This window comes from Cornus florida, unplaced genomic scaffold (genome assembly GCF_030987335.1).
Source record: "Cornus florida cultivar Cherokee Brave unplaced genomic scaffold, ASM3098733v1 CherokeeBrave_3.0.0_Hap2_Chr11, whole genome shotgun sequence".
Lineage (NCBI taxonomy): Eukaryota > Viridiplantae > Streptophyta > Magnoliopsida > Cornales > Cornaceae > Cornus > Cornus florida.
In genome coordinates, this window is record NW_026775581.1 from 35,901,865 (window position 1) to 35,924,851 (window position 22,987).

The 22,987-nt window shown below is 35.8% G+C and overlaps 1 non-coding gene across 1 annotated transcript; it reads right to left on the minus strand.

Moving 5' to 3' along the window:
- Positions 1 to 15,068: 15,068 nt before the first annotated feature.
- LOC132287423 (small nucleolar RNA R71) lies at positions 15,069 to 15,175 on the minus strand. Its single transcript, XR_009473019.1, has one exon. It is a non-coding gene; the product is annotated as a small nucleolar RNA R71 (small nucleolar RNA).
- Positions 15,176 to 22,987: the final 7,812 nt, after the last annotated feature.

Below are 22,987 nucleotides of genomic sequence, written 5' to 3' on the forward strand. Positions count from 1 at the left end.
TTTTAAAACAAGTAGGGGATTGTTGGAGTTATGTTTCAAATTAATTTTTAGTAACTCTATATTTATGAAGGCTTTAAGTTTTGACTTTACTATTTACTTACGAAGACATAAAGTATTTTTACAAACTCTAACTCAAAAGATCTTCACCTGATGCAATTAAATCAACTATATTAATATATTATTTATGAGTTAAGTTTAAAGTTATATTAAATACTTTATTTAATTATGTCTTTTATATTTTACTATAAATAGTATGGCATAAGAAGCCTACAAATCATACACTCTCAATTCAAGTAAGAGAGAAAAAGAGATTTGAAAAAAAAAAAAAATGTTTTCAAACTATTGAGTTTGAGTGTGTGAGTTTCATATTTTCTGTTAATCGGATGGAGATAAATATACAGGCTCATGAAGAAGAAGTGCAACCTTCATGAACATACAGTTTTGATATCTGGGCTTAGTTGAATCCCGGAGATAGTGCTGCCATTTGTCTTCCGTTGCACATGGGAGAGGCTTCAACTATCTTCAAAAAGCGATTACACGCCTCTAAGCCTCGATATTCCCCGTTTTAATATATTGGTTCCAATAAAGCTCCTAATCTTTCACCTCCTCCTAGAAATTCTCCGTTTGAGGAACAAGTACTCAATGCTCTTGTTGATCCTAAAGCCAATACCTAACTTCTGAATTCTCATTCTCAAGCTATGGCAAAGCTAGGGACATAAGTTGGGCAAATAGCGAGTACTTCATCTCGAAGAGAGGATGGAAAGCTGCCTAGTTAGCTAATAGCCAACCCGAAAGGACAGACTTACATGATTGATGAAACCAATTCCTCAGGTATTCATCATGAGCAAGTTCAGGCTATCACTACATTAAGGAGTGGTAGGGTGGTTGATAACCCAGTTGAAAAGGATAGGAGGAAAAAGAAAGGCTTAGGATTCCCATTGTTCCTATCATTCATCATCCACATCCCAAGGATGTTTCCTCAAGTCCTATTCCACAATCCATAGGAGGATTTAAAGGTGAAGTCATTTATTCATCTGTTCCTAACCCTGAGATAACTTATAAGCCAAAAGTGCATTATCCTTAACATCTCAAGGAACCCTCCCACTTTGGTAAACAGGGGGAAAAAATTTAAGATATGATGGAGGTTTTTAAACAGGTCAAAATCTATCTTCCTTTGCTAGATGCTATTAAGCAAATTCCAGCCTACTCTAAATTTCTAAAGGACTTGTGCACTCTAAAGAGAAAATCCAAAAATCAAGTTCCTAAGAAAATTTGTCTCACCGAACTGATAAGCGCCGAATATTGTATATTCAAGCGCCCTAAATTGCATTAGTAAAGTCCGTTGTATGTTAATTTATGTAGATTATCTTCATTTCTATGTTTTTATGCATTTTCAGGTTCATTGACCAAAATGGAACAAGAATAAGGCCTTGTGGAATCTTGAGCAACAAAAGGTGCCAATGCTGAATTCTGGCAGCAGTAGAACCTGGACTTTGCTCGCCATTTTGACCGTCCAAACTCGAGAAATGGACTTCCCTCATAACATGAAAGATTTAGATCTCCAAATTATCTTTCCAAATCTTCAAACGGTTTGTCATTCGGAGCTTGGAGCAGAGAGTTATGGCCCTGTTACCAGAGGTGCGCAGAACTGCCTGGCAGCAATGAAATTCTGCCTTGATCTTCATTTTCGACCAACCATCCTTGAGAATTGGATCTCCACCAAAACATGAAATATTTAGAGATCTGAATTAGCTTTCTAAATCTTCAAACGGTTCATCATTCGGAGTTCAGAGCGCAAAGTTATGGCTGTTTAACCAAAGTTGGTCTGGGCGGAGCAAGTGAAGCATGGAGCTTTTTACACTAAATTCGAGTGCTCGAGGCCTTGCTTAGAGTGCTCGAATTTTGGGCAGAATGCCCTTCAGAAATGGCTCATTTCAGCCCACTTGCACCTTGGTTTCTTCATTTTGTTTTCCTCTTTAATGAAGTGGTTGGAGATGTTGGTTGGTGGCATTTTTGGGTGGTAGATAAGAGGGATAAGAGCCACACAATGAAGAGAGCTTCATTTTCTACAAGATTAGAGGAGAGAGAAGAGAGCAAAGGAAGAGAGTTCTCCAAGCTTGAAGAAGGGAGCACGAAAATGGAGGAGGTCTTCAAGCTTCTTCTTCATTCTAAGGCTCCAATGGGTAACTAACTCTTCTTCTAGGGAGGTGATGAAGTCCCTCCCTTGTAAGCATGTTCTAGTGTAGATTTTATTTTGGGATTTCAATGTATAACCTATGGTCTTTTCATGGTCTAGAGCATTTTGCTTCTTGTAATGGATCTTCATGTATTTTAATGATTATTGTTGAATTAATTATCTATCTTAGATGGTTTATTCTTTTAATCATAGTGCTTGCACTCTCATGGTGACAATGGTAGTGAGATCATGGAATAGTTTTAATGGCATGAAGTTAAAGAAATTTGATAGTCCATTGCTTAGGTTCCCCCTTTGATGGTCTATTCTTGATTCCTACTTTATGTGCTTTTATCATTCAATTAAGGGCTTGATAATCTTTGGCTTAGGGAGCATGTTGAAGACTACACCCTAGTTTAGGTAGTTTAAGCATGTATTTCTTTGATGGATTATTCTTGTTTTTGATTCAATGACCCTCTTGAGGATATTATAGCAACCAAGGGTTGTTATGTATCATGACCATCGTTTATGTTGATTTCCCGAATTTAAATTTAGCCTAGCATGTGTATAGGGATGGAGACGGATTCACTTCCTTAGTTTCTCTTACTCGTATCTTATCTCGCTTCAATTATTGTAAGTTTCTATTTCATACACTTCACATATTCAATTTAGTGACAAACAAACAACTCCTTATTTCCCCTTCATCATTCTAAGAACGATTCTAGACATTTAGGTTGCCTTAGACTAGCGCAGTCCCAGTGGTTCGACTTACTCGACCAATAGCCCTATTTTACAATGATTCGTGCTATTGCGAAGGTTGATGTATGATTGACCAACCGATCACGAACAAGTCAGTGTTATTTTTAAGTATAACACTCCTCTAAAGGTTAAAAATCCTGGTGCTCCCACAATTTCTTGCATCATTGGAAACAATGTGATAAAACGAGCACTTCTTGACCTTGGGGTAAGTGTTAATCTTATTCCATACTCGGTGTATGAAAAGTTAGGTTTGGAAAAGTTAAAACCTACGTCGGTTGTTCTACAGCTTGCTGACCATTCTATCGGACAACCACGAGGTATGGTTGAAGATGTACTCATAAAAGTGGATAAGTTTTATTTTTTGGTTGATTTTCTAGTTCATGATACAGAACCGGTCCATGATTCCAAAAAGTATATTCCAGTCATTCTTGGGCGACCTTTTCTAGCTACAGCGAATGCTTGCATTAAATGTAGGACTGGAGCCTTGGATTTATCTTTTGGAAATATGAAAGTCAAGTTAAACATCTTTAATACTATTCATCATCCCTACGATGATAGTGAATGCTTCTTCCTTGATGTTATTGATGAATTGGTTGAGGAATCACTCCCAACTATTTTATCCAAGGATCCTTTAGAAGCTTGTCTGAACCACTTTAATTATGAAGATTTCGATATCGATGCTTCGATAGCTAAAGTGAATTCTTTGCTCAATTCCACTCCTATCACAAATTTTCCTCCATGGAAATCTAGGTTAGAGCCTCTTCCACCACTTTCTAGTACTCCGCCTATTCCTTCCTTAGAGTCTTCACCTAAGCTTGAGCTTAAGCCACTACCAAAAAAGCTCAAGTATGCTTTCTTGGGTTACACCCTCCCGGTGATCATTGCTTCCAATCTTATAAGTTCCCAACAAACTTAAAAATGCTTGAGCAAAATAAAGAGGCTATTGGGTGGAGTGTGGCTGATTTGAAAAGAATTAGCCCCACAATTTGTATACATCAGATTCAGTTGGAGGAGGATTCCCGAACATCTCGGGAATTCCAACGAAGATTGAATCCGAATATGAAGGAGGTAGTTTTGAAGGAAGTTGTGAAGTTGCTAGATGTGGGAATAATCTACCCCATCTCAGATAGCAAGTGGGTAAGTCCTACTCAGGTAGTACCTAAAAAGATAGGTATTATAGTAGTTGAGAATTCCAAGGGAGAATTAGTTCTACAGCACACCACCACTGGATGGCGTGTGTGTATTGATTTTTAAAAACTCAACTTTGCTACTAGAAAAGATCATTTTCTACTTCCATTCATTGATTAAATTTTAGAATGATTGGCTGGCTAAAGCTATTATTGCTTTTTAGACAGATATTCCGGCTATAATCAGGTGGCCATTGATCCTTCCGGCTATAATCAGGTGACCATTGATCCTAGGATCAATGGCCACCTGATTATAGCCGGAATATCCGTCTAAAAAGCAATAATGATCAAGAGAAAACTACTTTTACTTGTCCATTCGATACGTTTGCATATAGATGGATGTCTTTCAGTTTATGTAATGCGCCAACAACATTCCAGAGGTGTTTGATGTCTATCTTTTCGGATATGGTTGAAAAGTTTCTCGAAGTCTTTATAGATGACTTCTCTGTTTTGGGTCCACATTCAAAAACTGTCTCCAAAATCTTTCCCTAATGCTTCAACGTTGTAGGGAAACCAATCTTATTCTTAGTTGGGAAAAGAGCCATTTATGGTTCAAGAGGGTATTGTTTTAGAACATATCATTTCAGAGAGAGGTATTGAAATTGATAGATTTGATCTCCAAATTGCCTCCTCCTACCTTCGTAAGGGGAGTGTGATCATTTCTTGGGCACGCCGGGTTTTATCGACGCTTCATTAAAGATTTCAGCAAAATTTCCCGTCCTCCATGTAATCTACTTTCAAAGACACTCTTTTTTTCTTTGATGAATCATGCCTTGAAGCTTTCTAAAAGCTTCGCTCTCTTCTTTCTTCAGTTCCTATCATGAATCCTCCGGACTGGGCTCTTCCATTTGAGATTATGTATGACGCATCTGATTATGCTCTGGGTGTTGTCTTAGGACAACGAGTGGATAAGCTTCCTCATGTTATTTACTATGCAAGTAAAACTCTTTCAGATGCACAATTAAATTATACCACTACTGAAAATGAGTTGCTTGCAGTTGTCTTTGCTTTGGACAAATTCAAATCATATTTATTGGGTTCTAAAGTCGTAGTCTACTTTAATCATTCTGCTTTAAAATCTTCTTTCTAAAAAGGAAACCAAGCCCTGTTTCATTTGATGGATTCTTTTGCTTTAAGAGTTTGATTATGAATTCTGGGATAAGAAAGGGTCAGAGAATGTTATAGCTGACCATCTTTCTAGAATTCTGATTGAGGATACCTCAACTTCACTTCCAGTTTGTGATTTCTTCTCAGATGAACAACCGTTTGAGGTTTCTCATAAGGATTTGCCTTGGTTTACTGATATTGTGAATTACCTCGCAATAGGCAAAATTCCTTTGTCTTGGTAAAAGCAGGAAAGGATCGATTCTTCTCCCAAATTAGGATGTACTATTGGGAAGATTCTCAGCTATTCAAATATTGTGCTGATCAAATCATTCGTAAATGCGTTCCTAAGAGTGAGTTTCATAGTATTCTGACCTTCTGTCACAGTTTGGCATGTGGAGGTCATTTCAGTGCAAAGAAAACTGCAGCTAAAATTCTTCAGTGCGGTTTCTTTTAGCCTTCACTCTTTCGGGATGCGTACTTATTCTGTAGGTCATGCCTTAGATGTCAGCAGCTAGGATTAATTTCTAGAAGGAACATGATGCCCTTAAGTCCAATCTTAGTTATTAAGGTTTTTGATGTTTGGGGTATTGATTTCATGGGTCCTTTTATTCTGTCTAATCATAATGAGTACATTCCTGTGGCTATTGACTATGTGTCTAAATGGGTTGAAGCAGTAGCTACTAAAACCGCCGATCATGCAGTCGTGGTTGAGTTCATTCAAACTAACATTTTTAGTCGGTTTGGTATGCCACGAGCTATTATTAGTGATGGGGGTGCTCACTTCTATAATAGGTATTTCCGTACTTTGGTACAAAGATACTCCATTATTCATAAAATTGCTTCCCCTTATCATCCCCAAACAAGTGGCTAAGTAGAAAGATCCAATCGTGAAATTAAGAGAATTCTTGAGAAAATGGTTAAGTCAGATCGTAAAGATTGGTCTTATAGACTGAATGATGCTTTGTGGGCTTATCATACTGCTTTTAAGACTCCGATTAGTATGTCACCTTACCGTCTTGTCTATGGTAAAGGGTGCCATCTTCCTGTAGAGTTAGAACACAGAGCTTTCTTGGCATAAAAAAGCTCAACTTTGATGTGACATTTGCTGGTTCTAATAGAAAGCTCTAACTAACTGAGCTTGAAGAATTACGTAATGATGCGTATGATAGTACTAAGGTTTACAAAGTAAAGACTAACGCATTTCATGACAAGCATATCTTGTATAAGACTTTTGAGCCTGGGAAGAAGGTTTGGTTGTTTAACACACGACTGAAACTTTTTCCTGGTAAGTTAAAGTCACGTTGGGAAGGTCCATACATGATTATTTTTGTTACACTTTACGGTGCAATAGAGATATAAGATTATAAGACTGGACAATTGTCCAAGGTTAATGGACAGAGACTGAAACCCTACATAGAGGGTAGTGTGTAGAGAGGCACAGTGGAGGCAGTAGAACTTCATGATCCTATTTACTTAGACTAGAGAGGTCGGGTTTTCGTCAAGCTATCGATGTTAAACTTAGCATGCTGTCGAGCTGTCGATGTTAAACTTAGCATTTGTATGTTGTACCGTAATTTTATTTTATTTTATTTTTATTTTTTGTTATTTTCGTGTGTTTTAATTAGTTATTTTTCTTGGTTTACTAATTTTTAGGTTTATTTTAGTTATAGTTTAGTTAGCTTAAGTTTGAAAAAGAAAAAGAAATAAAAATTAAAAATTAATAAAAATCCAAAATTTTGTCACAATGTGCGAGCCTGGAAGTTGAGGCTTGAACATCAACAGCTACAGGCTCAAGCATTAATACCTCAGGCTCGAGCCTTCCATCTTCATGAACTGTAAGGTTTGGTGTCGGCAGGCTCAAGCTTGAATCTTTCATGCTCGAGCCATAGGATCTAAAAGTTTAAAAAAAGGAAACTGGGTATTCCAACTCTAATCAAAAAAAGGACACACTTCCCTTATAAGATTCTTCCACATTCTCTCCATATTTGTGTCCGGTGAAGTTTGCTATTCTAATCACAGATCTGCAGGAAACATACATAGAGGTAAAGTTCTTCTTCATCCTCTCTCCATTATTTCTTCCATAGATGCATAAATTTCTAGATCTATAGAGAAAAGCATGAGTTAAAAGGAAATTTTTGGATTAATGATTCTTTGAATAGAGCACATCTTTGGTCTATAATACTTGTTCGATTCAGTTAATGAGCTTTTTGATGATCAAATTGCACGATGCTTCCTGAGATTTGAGATCTGTTTTTGCTGAAATCAAGCTAAGGCTCGAGCTTAGCAGTTTGAAGCTCGAGCCTCAATTGAAAGATTACATATGCTGAAAAATTTTTGGTGTTTTTAGGGATTTTATTAAGGATGGTTCGTCCTACTTTGCCTAAGTGCGCTAGAGGGATGAAAGATGTGTTACCAAGTGCTTGGAAGATAGTTCCAATTTCTTATGAAACGACCTTTGATTATCGGGCGTTCATCAATGATCCTCGCACTAGATGGGCTATGAAATCCTTCAGTTACAGGCACCTTCTTCATCTTATGGTCCCTGTTACTCAAGTTGCTTATCCTTGTCTTGTTCATTTGTTTTACCTCAATCTGATTTATAGTGAGGATGACCCTTGGGAACTTAGGACTAAGATAGATGGGCATGATTTGCTTATTAATCCTGATGCTATTGTTGCAGCTTTAGAATGTTATAATACGCTTCCTAAGGTAGTAGATGAGAGGCGTAGCTGTCCTACTTTTACACCTTTTCCTATGGTGACAATTGCAAAAAATCATATTCAAAAATTATGTGATGGTAGGTTTGCTAAGAGACAGCGTAGTAATACTACCAAAGCTAAAATTCCTAAAAGGTTGTGGATTCTCGATTTTATAATCTTAGCTAATTTCCATCCTCTGGGCATAAAAATATTAGGAATATTGACTTTCTCCAGGCCCTTTATGCTATTTAGTTTGAGCATTGGTATTCGTTTCCTAAGATGATTTTCTACCAGCTATTGGAGTTTTGGTATGAACTTGGGCGGCATAAGAATGTTCCTACACATGCCCTACCTTTTCCATATACGATTACAAGGATATTAGAGCTACAGGGTTTTGTGATAGGTCAACAGGAGAAATATTGTAATGAATTTCCACAATTTGGAATGAAGAAATGGGAGAAGGTGTGGAGGCATATGCCGGCACGTCGCCACAATGCAATAGAGTTTGGTGATGAGGGTTATATTACAGTTACTGTTCGGAGAAATGATGATGAGAAGGCTATGAATGAGGAGATTTATCTTTCCGATTCCAGGCCCCAGGTTAGGGGACGACCTACTCCTGTAGCCTAGCTTGAGAATTATTCTCAGGCTGAGATTAGAGAGTTACAGGCCAGGGTGGCCGAGCTGCAAGATGGTTAAACGGTGTTATGGCAAATGTTGACTGCGTAGCAGAGCATATTAGAGGAGTTAATGCGCCGCACTCTGTCCGCTCCTTCTACTTCTTCTGATCCACCACCACTACCTATAAATTAGCTTGTTAGTGTTTTTCTGTATTTTTGTTGACTAAGGTAGTCTTTTTGCTGTATTTATTTTCATATGATGTATTTCTATCCTAAGTCTTTATTTCAAAAGCATTGTACTGATTTCTGATACATATACATGTTTTTTGATTTTATTATCCTTATGTTGATATTATAATTCATTGTGTTATTTCTCTATGATTACTTCATATACCTGATACTCTGATGTGTGTTGGAGTTTATTGATTTTGCCAGATACTATAGGTTAAGTTTGGGGGTGATTTGACTAACAGCTCCATTGAATGGTTTTAAGGAACCACTATGTTAGAGGAACAGATGCTGAAAATTCATTTTTATCCGTCTATACATTATTTTGTCATATCTTTGTTGGTCTGCTTATATGGTAATATCTTTCTAACTCTTTTTTGTTCTCACATATTGAGGACAATGTGCACACTTTGGGGGTAAGGTTGTGTTAGGAAATTTTAAAATTTTTGCTTCCACAAGAATATGTTCTGATATATAATTGATGATATAAGCATGTGTTTGAGTCTGTTAATAGTTATATACTCTGTTTACAGTCTAATGTTGGTTAGAAATAGTTTGTATACTAAAATACTGTGAACAGGATTTCTTAAAAATTTTTGAAATCAGTTGGTGGCCTGTGGTCCACTCTGTTAGGATGATTATTATTTAATAATATTGATCTAGAGATACTACACTTTGCACATATTCACACTTGCATGAATTCTGTGAGGTAGAAATTGGAAGTCTTGTTTTGTTTTGAGTTAGACTGAGATGATCAGGTAGATTTGGTACTTTTGATGACCAAGGTATAAGAAAAGAAAAGAAAAAAGCAGAAAGATTTGGTATGTATGTAATGAAAAAATAAAAAATAAAAAAATAATAATAATAAATAATAATAATATATTCTTCACCAATGTGAATGACAGAAAAAAATGATGAATAATGAAAAAAAAAAAAAAAAAAAAAACGTAGAAAAGGATCAAGTTCAGGTTTGTACTTAGATTGCTTGAGTGATTAAGTCCTTAGGGGTGTGTTCTAATACCTAATGCCCTAAGACCGTCTGGTCTAGGAGTCATTGGCTGAAAGCTTGTTACATAAGGGGTTTAGGTTGCCTAGATTGCTTGAACAATTAAGTCCTTCGGGGTGTTTTAACACTTAATGCCCTAAGACCATCTGGTTTGGGAGTCATTGGCTGAAAGTTTGCACATGGAGGATTTAGAAAGCTTAATAAACCTGAACATTGCACAGTATCCTTTTTGAAAAAATGCATACCCAAAAAAAATAAAATGCCTTGGGAGTTGGAATTTGAAAAGTTTGCCTGTGAATTAAGGAATAACAAGGAATAAATGCAAGTATGGACAGTAAGCCACACGTTGAATTGTAGGATCACTACCAGAAAGTGTTTTAGAGATTAAGATTGTTGAATAAATGATTAAACTGATATGTGGGGACTATGCCTGCCTAATTGAAATTGGAAGTTGAAAGTTTTTCTGATTACGTAATTGGTATGCTTGCTGTATTGGACTGATTAATGAACTGCAAGGGATGGTATGATTTGAAAATAGGCTTGAATTAGCTTGTTGTGCAGTAAGGCACTAATTTGAGAAGTTTATGGGTATCTTCACTGGAAACCCTTGCGAGACTACAACTCATCCACTAGGGGTAACCTAGGGGTTTAAAGGCTTGTTACATAGGCTAAATACAACCGTGATTCCCACGAAAACGGCTTTTTAGTTCTGTATTACTACTGGACTAGCAATATGTAAGTTTGGGGGTATGATGAGTGCTAAATATATGCATATTCGAGCCCCTAAATACATATTTGTTAAGGCCTAAAGTGGTATTTCTATCCATAGTTAGACTAATTTATGTTTAATGTGTGTTTGTAGGTACTTTCCTAGAGAAATGGTTAAAACTGGGACTTTATGATGATATCAAAGCTTACAGAGTCGTTGCCGGTCATTCAGAGTAAGCTGAGAGCTTAAATGGTGAAGTTTGAAGAAATTAAAGCCTTAGAGCTCGAGCCCAAATGTAGAGACTCGAGCATCACAACAAAGAAAAGAAGAAAAGTCAGTAAGGCCCAAAAGCTCGAGCCTCACAATAAGGTGCTCGAGCCTTACCCAAGGGTGCTCAAGCATTGACCCTCAAGCTCGAGCATGAGGAGTCAAAAATTAAAGAGTTGATTTAATTGAAAGGCTATGCTCCTAGGTCTCGTGCCTTACCTCCAAGATCAAGCACTAACAACTGAAGCTCAAGCCTAGTACCCTGAAGCTCGAGCCTAGTACCTAGAGCTCGAGCATGGTGTTCCTGATGCTCGAGCCTGGTACCTAGTGCTCGAGCCCATGAAGCTTGGATTGAGCAATGTTAAAAAAGATAAGTCCCAGAAATATTCTAAGTGTTGAAGAAAAAGACGCTTCGGAAAATAGTTGAAGAAATTTGGCTAAGTGTCAAAGTGAAGATCGAGCACCATTTATGGAAGCTCGAGCATCAATCTAGAGAAGCTCGAGCCTTGTTCCTGAAGCTTGAGCCTGAACCTTAAAGTTCGAGTCTTTGTCCCTAAAGCTCGAGCCTTCCATGACATGTCAGATTAATATTGCGGGATTGCTCTCTTTATCAGCCGTATCTCATCCCAGTTGGGCTGGAAGACCTAAAAGCCCACCAAATATTATTTTCTTCTATAAAAGAAGGTGTAAGCCTTGATAGAAGAGGTCTGAAATTTTAATCTCTTTTACGGTGCTATTTAGAAGGCTGAAGGTGTGGTGACTTTTAGGGTTCCTACAACCTTAGAAGTGAAGATCCTGAGAAAAGAAGTGTCATCCGTGATGAAGGAGATGAACTCAACACAGATGATATCCAACCTTGTCATAAGTAGCTAATTTCCCTCTTAGGGCACTAATGTAACCCAACCTAATACTATGATTTGATTGTTTTAACTCTGGGATTATTTTTAATATATGTTTTTTCTTGATTATATGACTATGAGCACTTGAGACAACTCAAGTGGTTTTCATGCTTTAATAGAGTATAAACTGTTACTACCTTATCTTAGATGTAATAGTTTATTTTATATTCTCAACCTACCTTATTAGACGGTATCTGGCGGAGCCCTGCCGGCCATAAGAATAGAGGTCATATAATGGTGTTCCAATGTATTTTGTAAAAGAACGTTTTCATAGTCTATGCTTAGGAAAGGTGGATTGTTTACAATGTAGTTAAAGTAGTTAGAGTAGGTAGGCGGACAGTCCACGCTAACCGCAGATAGGTTATAGTTAGCTAAATTTGTAAAACATCTTTCTTTAAAACCCGAATTGAACGAATGTTATTGAGTTCAATACATTTGGAAAATATCATTGTTAAATTCCCAAAGTTAGTATAATTAACTGAAGTATGATGGTTATGGCGAAGTCAAAGCCCTAAGATTCCTCTTTCTCTAATCACTCAATTTATTTACTTTACTTTTATTTGATATTTTGTTTTTAATTCCAGATTGTTAAATCGTGACAACCAACAAACTCTCCAACCAAGTTATCTGTAAACCATGAAATTAATTTAAAGACTAATACAAATTCCATTTCCCTATAGGTTCGACATCCTCTTTACATAGAGCTATCCTAGATGATATCGTGCTATTACGAGAGAACATCAACATCTACAATTGATCGAAATGAGGCGGTGCTAGCTCAGCCAATTGGATAATGCCTGGAAGATATTTTTAAGCCACGTCAGCTTTGATCCATCAAAGCTAAGTATCCGATCGATCAAAATGCCTGCTAGTAGTGAACTGTCTAATTCCTGAGCATGCCGATTTCTACTTAACTTGTGTAGCTGCGAATTTCTTCCAATCATAGGCTGTAATTCTAACTTAGTCCTTACTCAAAGGAGTACGTAATTGATTTATTGAACATTATTATATTATACCATCATAGATAGATATTACCAATTATAGAAAAATATTTCCTCTCTCTAGAACTAGGGTTTTGGGAAGAAAGCAAGGATGAAGATGATAATACCAACCTCCAAGCTAGCCCTTGAGGGTTCCATGACCACTAAAATGAGTGGCTAAATCATTCTTTTGGGGCTAGAGATAACCCCTAGACTTGCTTCTCAAACCTAGCTTTTGTGTATTTTTAGGAATTTTTGTTGTAATAGATGTTTTGACATGAATAAATATAGATCTTGTGATTTCTACTTGATTTGTATGGATTAATGCTTTCAATTGATCATTTGGCTCTAGTTATATGTCTATGTATACTAGAATTGATGTTCATGTCTTTGTCTCTAGAGTAAATGAAATTGATGCATGTCTATGTGTGTTGATGATGTTAATCTAGTGATGGTCAGGGCATAGTGCTTAATGGAACACTCTTGTAATTTATTTGATGGTTCACACTTGTTTCCTGATGGATTGTATCACATCTCTAGTTTAATTAGTTTAATTTCATGTCTCTAGCCTAGTTGTAGTGTAATTGCTTTAATTTCTTAGGTAGGTGAACAATCCATTCTTATTTCTTGATGTTCCATACTTATGAATGCAAAGAGTGCATGCCTCTAGATATTTGTGTGTACATTAATTGTGGTTTTATTGAATGGATATTGGTCTCACTTGATAGGTTGTGCTTTTCATTAAAATTGGGTAAACAATCTATAATTATTTGTCATCCATGCCTAGTTTCAATTAGTGTCACACAAACATAAGTTACAACTTAAATTTCCCCATTAATGTACAATTGCTAGTGTTCGATGAAGTGAAGCTTAGTGGTGACTCTAAGCCCCAAGACCTCTCTCCTATATCTTTTCTCTATTTTCTAGATTGCTATTTACTTGCATTTTTTTTATTGCATTTTAGTTTACTTAATTAATCACCAACCATCTTTGATCACTCAACCTACTAATCCGACATTAATTTCCAAGCACAAATACACCTTCTTTCCCTTGGGACGATCCCTACTCACTCTAGCTAAATTTTTAGTTGGAAGTGGTAGTGGCATTCTATAAATTTAAACTTGGCCACACTACACACTTCTCTCTTTTGTATGCTTGGATCTTGAGCACACCAAGTTTTGCTGCCGTTGCCTGGGATTGGCACCGTCGTATTTTGGATATTAATTAGAAATTAGTACTTTTTTATCTTATTTTTATTTTTATTTTATTTTGGTTACTTATTGTGTTTATTCTTGATTGGCTAGATGAATTGAGCCAAGAAGGTGAAGCAAAGAGAAATTGAAAAGCAAAAGAAGCAAAAGCAAGCCAAGCAAAGCTAAGCAAGAGCATAAAAAGCTCAAAAATAAAAGGAAAAAAAAATTGCAAAACAAAGCAAAGCAAAGAAAGAAAAGAAAAGAAAAATTGAAAAACAATTTGAAGTTGCTTAATGACCCTTTGTGAGCTTTTCTAAACTCTTTCTCTAGTTAAATCGTGAGCCCGCATACAGGCAAGTTTTTAATATCTTAGATAGATCGTGAACCCGCGTGGAGGCAATTTAATTTTTCTTCCATATTGTTCAAAGCATGGGAGTATGGGATCATTGTATGTAGAGGTTTATTGATTAATTTGTTGTGAAGGAGAAGTGATTGCTACTTGTTTGTTACTTATTTTTGTTTTGTTTGTGCATACATGGTCATAGGTCGTTAAATCCTACTCTTGTCCCACTTAATTTGAATCTTGATTCCATTGTTCATAATTCTAAGGGAAGGGGTAATTATATTCATTCCATTTCATCAATGGAAGACATCAATAAGGACCATGTGGAGGACCTCGGTCACATCGACCAACAAGGTATCTTATACCCTAATGTGCATCATGACAACATTCAAGTACCATTAGGTATGCCAAGGCCTTTCATTCAACCACAACAACAAGGCCATGTTCCATTGGGAATGCCTCGGCCAATTTTTGCTCCACAACCTCCCATTATTCAAGGTAATCAAGGTGTTTATGTAGCACCACCGGTTGTGAATCCTCATCTTGCTTGAATGATCATTATGTGCCAAATAAATATAATGTACCTACATGCATTCAATTACCCCCATTTAAAGCACATCATTATAAAATTAAACCGCAAACTATTCAAATGCTTCCCAACTATCATGGACTTCCAAGTGAAGAACCTTACAAGCATTTGGATGAGTTTCTTGAAGTGTGTTCCACCGTGAAATACACGGACATGCCGAAAGAGGTTTTGAGATTAAAACTTTTTCCTTTCACCCTTAAAGATAAGGCAAAATATTGGTTCAACAATCTTAGGCCTTTTTCGATAACTTCTTGGGCGAAAATGCAACAAAAGTTCTTGAAACAGTACTATCCGGTTTTAAAGACCAATGCAATGAGAACTTCAATTTGAGAATTTTCTCAAGGGAAAGGGGAATTATTTCATGAGGCATGGGAGCATCTTAATGACTTGCTTAGGAAGTGTCCACATCATGACATTCCTAAATGGCAATTGGTGCAATTTTTCTTTGAAAGTTTGTCGGATAATTTTAAAGGAATGGTAGATGCTTCCATGGGTGGTTCATATCTTGATAGGCATGAGGATGATGTATGGCGTCTTTATGAAAGCATGAGTGAGAATTCAATACATCAATCCTTATCTTCTAAAAATAGTAGAAATCTAGGTGGAAGGAAAAATGTCGACTTATATCGAGTTGACAATTCCAATGTCATAGCCGCCGAAGTCAAGTCTTTATCTCAAAGGTTTAATCAATTTTTAATCAACCAAAATTCGATGAATCAAGTGTCTTCCTCCTCTAGTCATCATCATCATAATTCCAATGAAGCTTGCATAACTTGTTCTAGTGTCTTACATTCTACTTCCAATTGTCCCCATAGACATGTGCAAAGTGAACACCATGAATAAGTAAATGCCGCATTTGTCAACCAAATGAATAATCCCTATGGCACTCACCCAATTTTAAGGATTTCTGACCCTAGTTGCTGCCGAACTTGTTTGGGGCATATCTCTCTACTCGGGATTTGATTTTCAATGGCGTTTCTTCCGTTATTCATATTTTCTCATTTTGGTTCTTTTTTATTCATAGAGTTTTGTTATTTGAGCGCGTCTGCTAAAATTTCACTTTTTCATACCAGGCGGGACCCTTTTGGGACACTTTTAGGGTTCTGCTATAAATAGAATGTCTTAAAGTGAAAAGTCACTTTTTCACCATCTTCCTCCCCTTCTTGGCCAGTAGCCATGGGAGCCCAAGGGGTTGCCTTCATTATTTTTTCTCCTCCACTTGATTTCCTTGGTAGAAAGTCTTCGGCTTTAACATTTATCGTAGGCCTCGTCGTGTTCTACCTTTTCCCCTTATTAGAACCCGTTTTTTGGCTAAATTTTGAGTTCGGGTTTGAAGTCAAGTTATGATTTTCATGGGGCTTCCTTGGGATTCTTGTTTACTGTGTTGTCTCCGACAAAACCCCAAAGTATCGTCGGATTCGAATCACTTTTCTTTTGGTGGGGATTTGAGATTTTCATCTCAAATTAAGGCAAGGGGTGTTATAATTTATATTCTAATTATCTTGCATGTTATTGATGCTTATACAACTTGTATGCTTGCTTTTGTTTAATTTCAATTAATTTAAATTTGATTTATATTCTACTTAATTGTACCTTACTTGTTTTCCATTTTTGACTTGATATATGGCATGGCCATGACTTAATTCTTGTTATATATTAATTTGATATCATTTGAATAACCTTTGAAATCTAGAGATTTAATTAATTTTAAATTAATTAAATTATACATGATGATATCTTGCTCACTTTGTGAAATTGATGTGATATTTACAATCACCATGAAATGGACATTCACATATGTTATTTTGAGAATTTTTGGACAACTTTGATTTCTAGAGAAATTAATTAATTAGGTTAATTAATTTCTACTTAGTGTTCTAATGTTTTGGACATTTATTTCATGGGGTTTTTGCCTTTATAGCATATATCATGACTTATTGCAACTTAGCTCCTTTAATGTAGTTAATGAACTTTCACCCTTACATTGGAATGATTTAATTGTTTAGTAAATAATTAAATCATTTATCTTATACTTGAGGTATATTCATATCAATGGATTCCTTGTGTTTTAAATCCTAGTTTGTAGCTATATAGATGCACACTATGATTTCTTGACATTTCACATGCCATTATAGTTGAAACTTTGGGCTTGACTTGTGTGTTCCAAAATCTTATTTGTGCATGAAACGTGGTTAATGCATTTATTGTATCTTGATACTATCTTGACTTGCACAACTTGTTGATTTTGGAACTTAGGATATCAATCAGGAATTGACATGGCTAGGACTTGGTTCTAGTACGGGGGATTGTCCCTCCACAACTATAGTGCACACTAGGGGAAGGTACCTATGGGTTAGTAGCCCTAAAGTGATCCCAAGAGTGCGGTTTTAATCCGGGCGATATCCGAGTTTCCACATTGGTTGATTTCACTCTTTAAATTTCAAGTTGCTATTCCTTGAAGATTTAAAACTTGTTGTGTTATATGAAATGTGCCAATCTTGTTTCATTGCATAGATTTTATGCTTCATCCGTGATTTCACTCCTTAAATTTCAAGTGTTGTATTCCTTGAGGATTTAAGACCTTTTCGTGTTAATTGGAATATTCCAATCTTATTTACTTGCATAGATACTATACCTTGTTCTTGATATCATGTATAACTCTTATCGTGTTAACTGAAATGTTATAATCTTGTTTACTTGCATAGATATTATGCCTTATTCTTGATTTCATATATTAAACTTGCTGTGTTGCGTGGAATATTCCATTCTTGTTTAATTGCATAGATATGATGCATTATCCTTGATTTCACACCTTGTCCGTGTCGTGTTAATTGAATTGTCTCAATCTTGTTAAATTTCTTAGTTATCTCGTTTCATGTTACTTTATGCTATCATGACTTAGGAATGATCCTATACATGTAACTTGACTTAGATTCTAGGTGGCATGGACCACATGTAATGATTTATATCAACATGCAAAATCATTGGACCCATAGATTTCAAGTGTTCTCTTTTGAAGACCTAAGAACCTTATCGTGTTATTTGGAGTATTTCCTACCTTGTCTAATTGCATAGACATTAGGCTCACTTTGTCCATTCAGTCTTTATTTAGTATACTTGAAACTGTGCACTTGCTTCTTGTATCTAGATTTCATTTAGTATATACACTCGTGTCTTGTATACTTGCCCTGTGTGTTTTTGATCTTGTTTAGCATACCTGTGTTTTGTATACTTTCCTCGCATACTTTCATCTTCATTTAGTACACTTGTAACCGGTATGCTTGTATATCGTGTATCTCATTTTAATTGTATGAGTAGCTTAGGATGCTCCCTGAGTCTCACCTTGACATAGACGTTAGGTGGCATGACCCCTTTTGGATTGTTTCAAGTTAATGTAAAAATCTCAAAAGAAATCGAGTCGATGCATGCTCATTCTGTACGAGTAAACTTGTTTACTCACCCCAAAGTTACTGGAGGTTTTGATCAGGTACGAAGACTTAGTTCATGATGTTCATCATTCCTTGGATGATAGTAAACTTGAAGGTCTTAATTCTTGTAAAAGTTGGCTTGAAATGCCACTTGTAGCCTTTTATGTAAAAATGTGTATATTGGATTCCATGAATGTAATGTGTACTTAAGTATACTCTTTACAATGTATTTGACATGTATGAAATGAGGCCGATGGCCAATGATCATCATTTTGCATCCTATGTAATTTTTGACTTCATAGAATATTATGAAAACCTTGAAAAATTGCAAGTCATTACTTCACCACGTTTGCATCGGGTGTGGGAATTCCATTTTCATTCTTTCATAGGGTTTCATTAATCATGTATGAAGTGTGGCCAAGGGCCAAATGGTCATTTGACTCCATTTTATATTTTTGGATTTCATGTTTTCCATTTCAAGTCCATTTTTGCCCTTTTGACTGTTGGGGGGGTCGAATTTTGCATCGGTGGTATTTTTAAGTCGTGGACCATTGTAGCACATCCTTATAGGTAAGTTACGTTTTCGTGCATGGTCGTTTCCGGGCAATACCTCTTCCTTGGCAATTTGAGCCTCCTATGGACTCATTTTGCACTTTTATTGCATAATCCGGTTCAAGGGCATTTGGGGATTTTACTTAGGGAAATAAATTCTGGTCTTGACATGGTCCCTTAAAAAACATGATTTTAGGGGGGGTTTTTTCTTTATGTTTTTCCAGAAAATGTCATCTTCGTACCGGAAATCCATCATAAAGTTCAGCTTTCTGTTTTTCATTTACCAGCTTTTTGGACCCTCAGGACCTAATTTCATGGAGGGGCATTTTGGGCATTTTATATTCAGGTTTTTTTTTTTTTTTTTTTTTTTTTTTTTTTTTTTTTTCACGTATTCACATAGAAAACTCAATTTTGAGGGGGGTTTCTTCTTTGTGTTTTTCCAAAAAATGTCATCTCGGCCCTCAAAAACCCATTTTTCCCAAAAAACCCCTACTGTCAGCTTTTTGCTGACTTTTAGTACAATTGTACGAATGGTAGCCTCCTCGTAACCGGTTAGATGACTTGGGGCAGTGTTGTGATCATGATTTTTTGCCTTCTAACCGGTTAGGAGGCCTTGTAACCGGTTAGATGTTCTTGGGTTGGCACTTTTTGACCTTTTTGCCCATTCTTCTTCCGTTAGCCATATCTCCTTCGTCCGGACTCCAAATCGAGTGAACCATTTTTTGAACTTGACTAAATTTTCATCGTCTATCCAATGGTGTGCTCGATTGCACCCAGATATTCTTAGATAATTACCGATTCACCCTTTTAGCCTTAAGTCTTCATTTTTCTTCGTCTTGCCATTTCTCCTTCGTTCGGACTATGAATCATGAGATTTTTGAGTCCATCTTGATTAATTTTTCATTGTCTTTCCAATGGTGTGCTCAGTATCACCCACTTCATTTTGGAAATGACATTTTTGCCCCTAGGCTCATTCTTGTCTGTTTTTGAAACGTTGCTTCCGCAATTATTTTCTTTGGGTTCCGTGACCTCATTGAGGGTCACATTGGTGTCTTAGGGACATGTTGTGTCTCTTGAGACCATTGTTTTATCTTTGCTTCCGCACTTCGGATCCGCTATCGGGTCAAATTTTGGGTCATAACTCACGCACTGGGTTAAATAAAAACTCGGGTCGTTACGCAACAAGAAGAGATGTCATAATCTACTACTCACCAACAGTGAAAAGTATAGACAAAACACTATTCATGAACAGTGAAAGTAGATTCCATCTTATGAAAACACTATTCATGAACAATAGAAAGCTTCAGATACCAAAAGCTAAACAATGCTTTCGTTTATATAGAAAAAGTAAAAATATTTTTTACTATTTGGTGAATAGTAAATGTATTGTTGAAGAATAATATTTTGATAAGATGGAATCTACTTTCACTGTTTATGAATAGTGTTTTGTCTTTGCTTCTGACTGTTGAGGAATAGTAGATTATGACATCTCTTCTTGTTATGTGCTGTATTGCTGTGCCGTCGATCAAGAAGAAGATAATCTCAGTTTTCCATTGTATTGATGAGATTATGTAGTTCATATTCATCTAATGGAGGACTACTATCTGGACTTTGAGCATAACACTCATGCCAGTCAACATTTGATTGTTCTACACCTATAATTATATTTGTGGGAGCTTTTAATGTGAGACACTGAATTTCTTATAAAAATACATTAGCTTCAACTAACTGATTTGCCGAATATGTTGGGTAATCGATAGTCAGCTGTGTGATGAAAAGTCTTCTTCCATCACATACTTTGACGAAAGGTGGATCCATTAAAATATCTTGAATCACCCTAAGAGCTTTATCTTGAAAATATACAAGACTGTTTAAGGCAAGATCAAAGGGTTTAATCCTTTCTGCGATCTGGTATGAATTTAATACTGGGTGATGTTCGAATTCGCTGTCTTCAGCGGTTTTGTGAAGCCATATCTGATAAGGCTGGAAAATTTTTGTTTTTTCTCACCATCCAATAGTACTTGAAATCTAGAAAGTCATGTTACGACTAAATTTCCAATGAGCTGTTGTTTTGTATATCACGGCTTTGATCATTGCTGAAAAAACATTCCATGAAGTACAATCATGTGAGGACAATGTAATTTTGTTAATTACTTCCCAATCGACAGGTTCTATTGATCATTCAAAACTTGGGACAATGAAAAGAGTCATTTTTGGAATTGTTTTCCCAATGTAAATCACGTTGAAATGGTTTATTTCTTCATGATTATCAAGATAAAATTTTTTGATAGTTGTAAAATGATCTTCTGTGTTATAGAGGATTATTTTAAATAGTTCAAGAGGGAGCATGTTTCTTGCTTTTTCAAGGAGACATATTCGATTGATTTTTGCAAATGTGTTTTTTAGAAAATCATTTTCTCCAACTAACTAGGCAAGTTTTTAAAAACAATTAATTTGAGTTAAAGAAAAATATTTTTCCCAGTCAACTGTTAAACAGATTTGAATACAAAGCTTTTTAAGCTCTTCAGTCATGGCTGTTTGTTTAGCAATGAGAGAAGTAATACTACCCAAGTGTTGCCTGAATTTCTTATTTCAATCGAGTTGATGCATTTGTCGTACACCATTGATTTCATCGTGGAATTTTTTTAGAATTCCAGAATTGTAAAAGTTTTTACTTCTACCTTTTCCTATCATTTTGCAAAGTTCACAAAAACGTTTAGTGCAGCTTAACCTATATTATAGAATACTTGTTGAGCTTCTATAAGAGTGTTGTATACTTTAAAACATGACCCATTATAATTTTTTAATAGGGCATAATAGTTATTCCAGTTCGCATAAATTCCTGGTTGGAATCCTACAAAAACTATAAACCACTTGCTTAATGGTTGAGTTGGTTGAACTAGTTGTTTACCCCGCTTTTTTAGCGATTGTGATCCAACCATATTTTGAGGTTGTTTGCCTCGATTGCCCATTTGTGGACAAAGAAGTATTATTAGATATTTCTTTATAATTCCTGCTTAGGAAATCTGCAAGAAAATTGTTAGTGCCTTTAATATGTTCTATAAATAAAAAGAATATTGGGTAATAACATTAAACCATTTTAACCTTGTTCCTTCTAAACAATTCTTTTTATTTATAAGGAAGTCCTTTAATGCTTAGTTGTCAGTACGGATAATAAAATCTTCTGGTGCAAGATAAACATATAATCTTTGTGTTCTTATTGATATTGGAGCTAAAACCAGCTGCTGCAGATACAATGCAATACCAGCAGATAAATGGAGAACAAGGAAACACCCCATAGGTGTTCAAGGTATAGATGCTGAAGCTCCACATACTGTTATCCAATTCAAAGCAAAAGATATTGCTATTTGGCTTAATAATAAAAATTCATTATTCTATAATTACTTTGCTTTCCATTCATGCATGGAGATTTTATCTTAGGTTGTAATTTCATTTACACCTATTTACCTTTACAGCTAAAAGAAAAAGCAATTTCTTTAACTATAAAAGATAATACAGTGGTTAAGATCCTTATCCAAGAAAATCTTGCCTTAGTATGCAACAAAAAATTTGCTCCACCTAAAAGAGAAAATGATATTTTAACTTTAATAGTAAAACATTGGTTATATGCACTTTTGAGACAAAATTTCTCTGACAACCTTTAACACTCTGGAAACGTAGCCGTCGTTTTTGTATAATAAAGTTCAAGGATCCCAACGTCATCATCAGAGTAAAACCCATTATATATCTAAAAAATATATAGATGAGTTTGACGATCAGCTTCAAGAACTTCTAGAAAAGAAGCTTATTGAACAACTGGTTGTTTTGTATATATTAGATATTGCGATTAATTTTTGTGAATGTGTTTTTTGAAAATCATTTTCTCCAACTAACTGGGCAAGCTTTAAAAAATAATTAATTTGAGTTGAAGAAAAATCTTTTTCCCAGTCAACTGTTAAACAGATTTGAATGCAAAGCTTTTTAACCTCTTCAGTCAAGGATGTTTGTTCAGCAATGAGAGAAATAAGACTACTCAGGTGTTGCCTGTATTTCTTATTGCAATCAAGTTAATGCATTCGCCATACACAATTGATTTCATAGTAGAAATTGTTTGGAATTCCAGGATTGTAAAAGTTTTTTTATTGTAAAAGTTTGCGAAAATGTTTTGTGTAGCTTGACCAATATTATAGAATAATTGTTGAGCTTTTATAAGAGTGTTGTATGCTTTAAAACATGACCCATGATAAT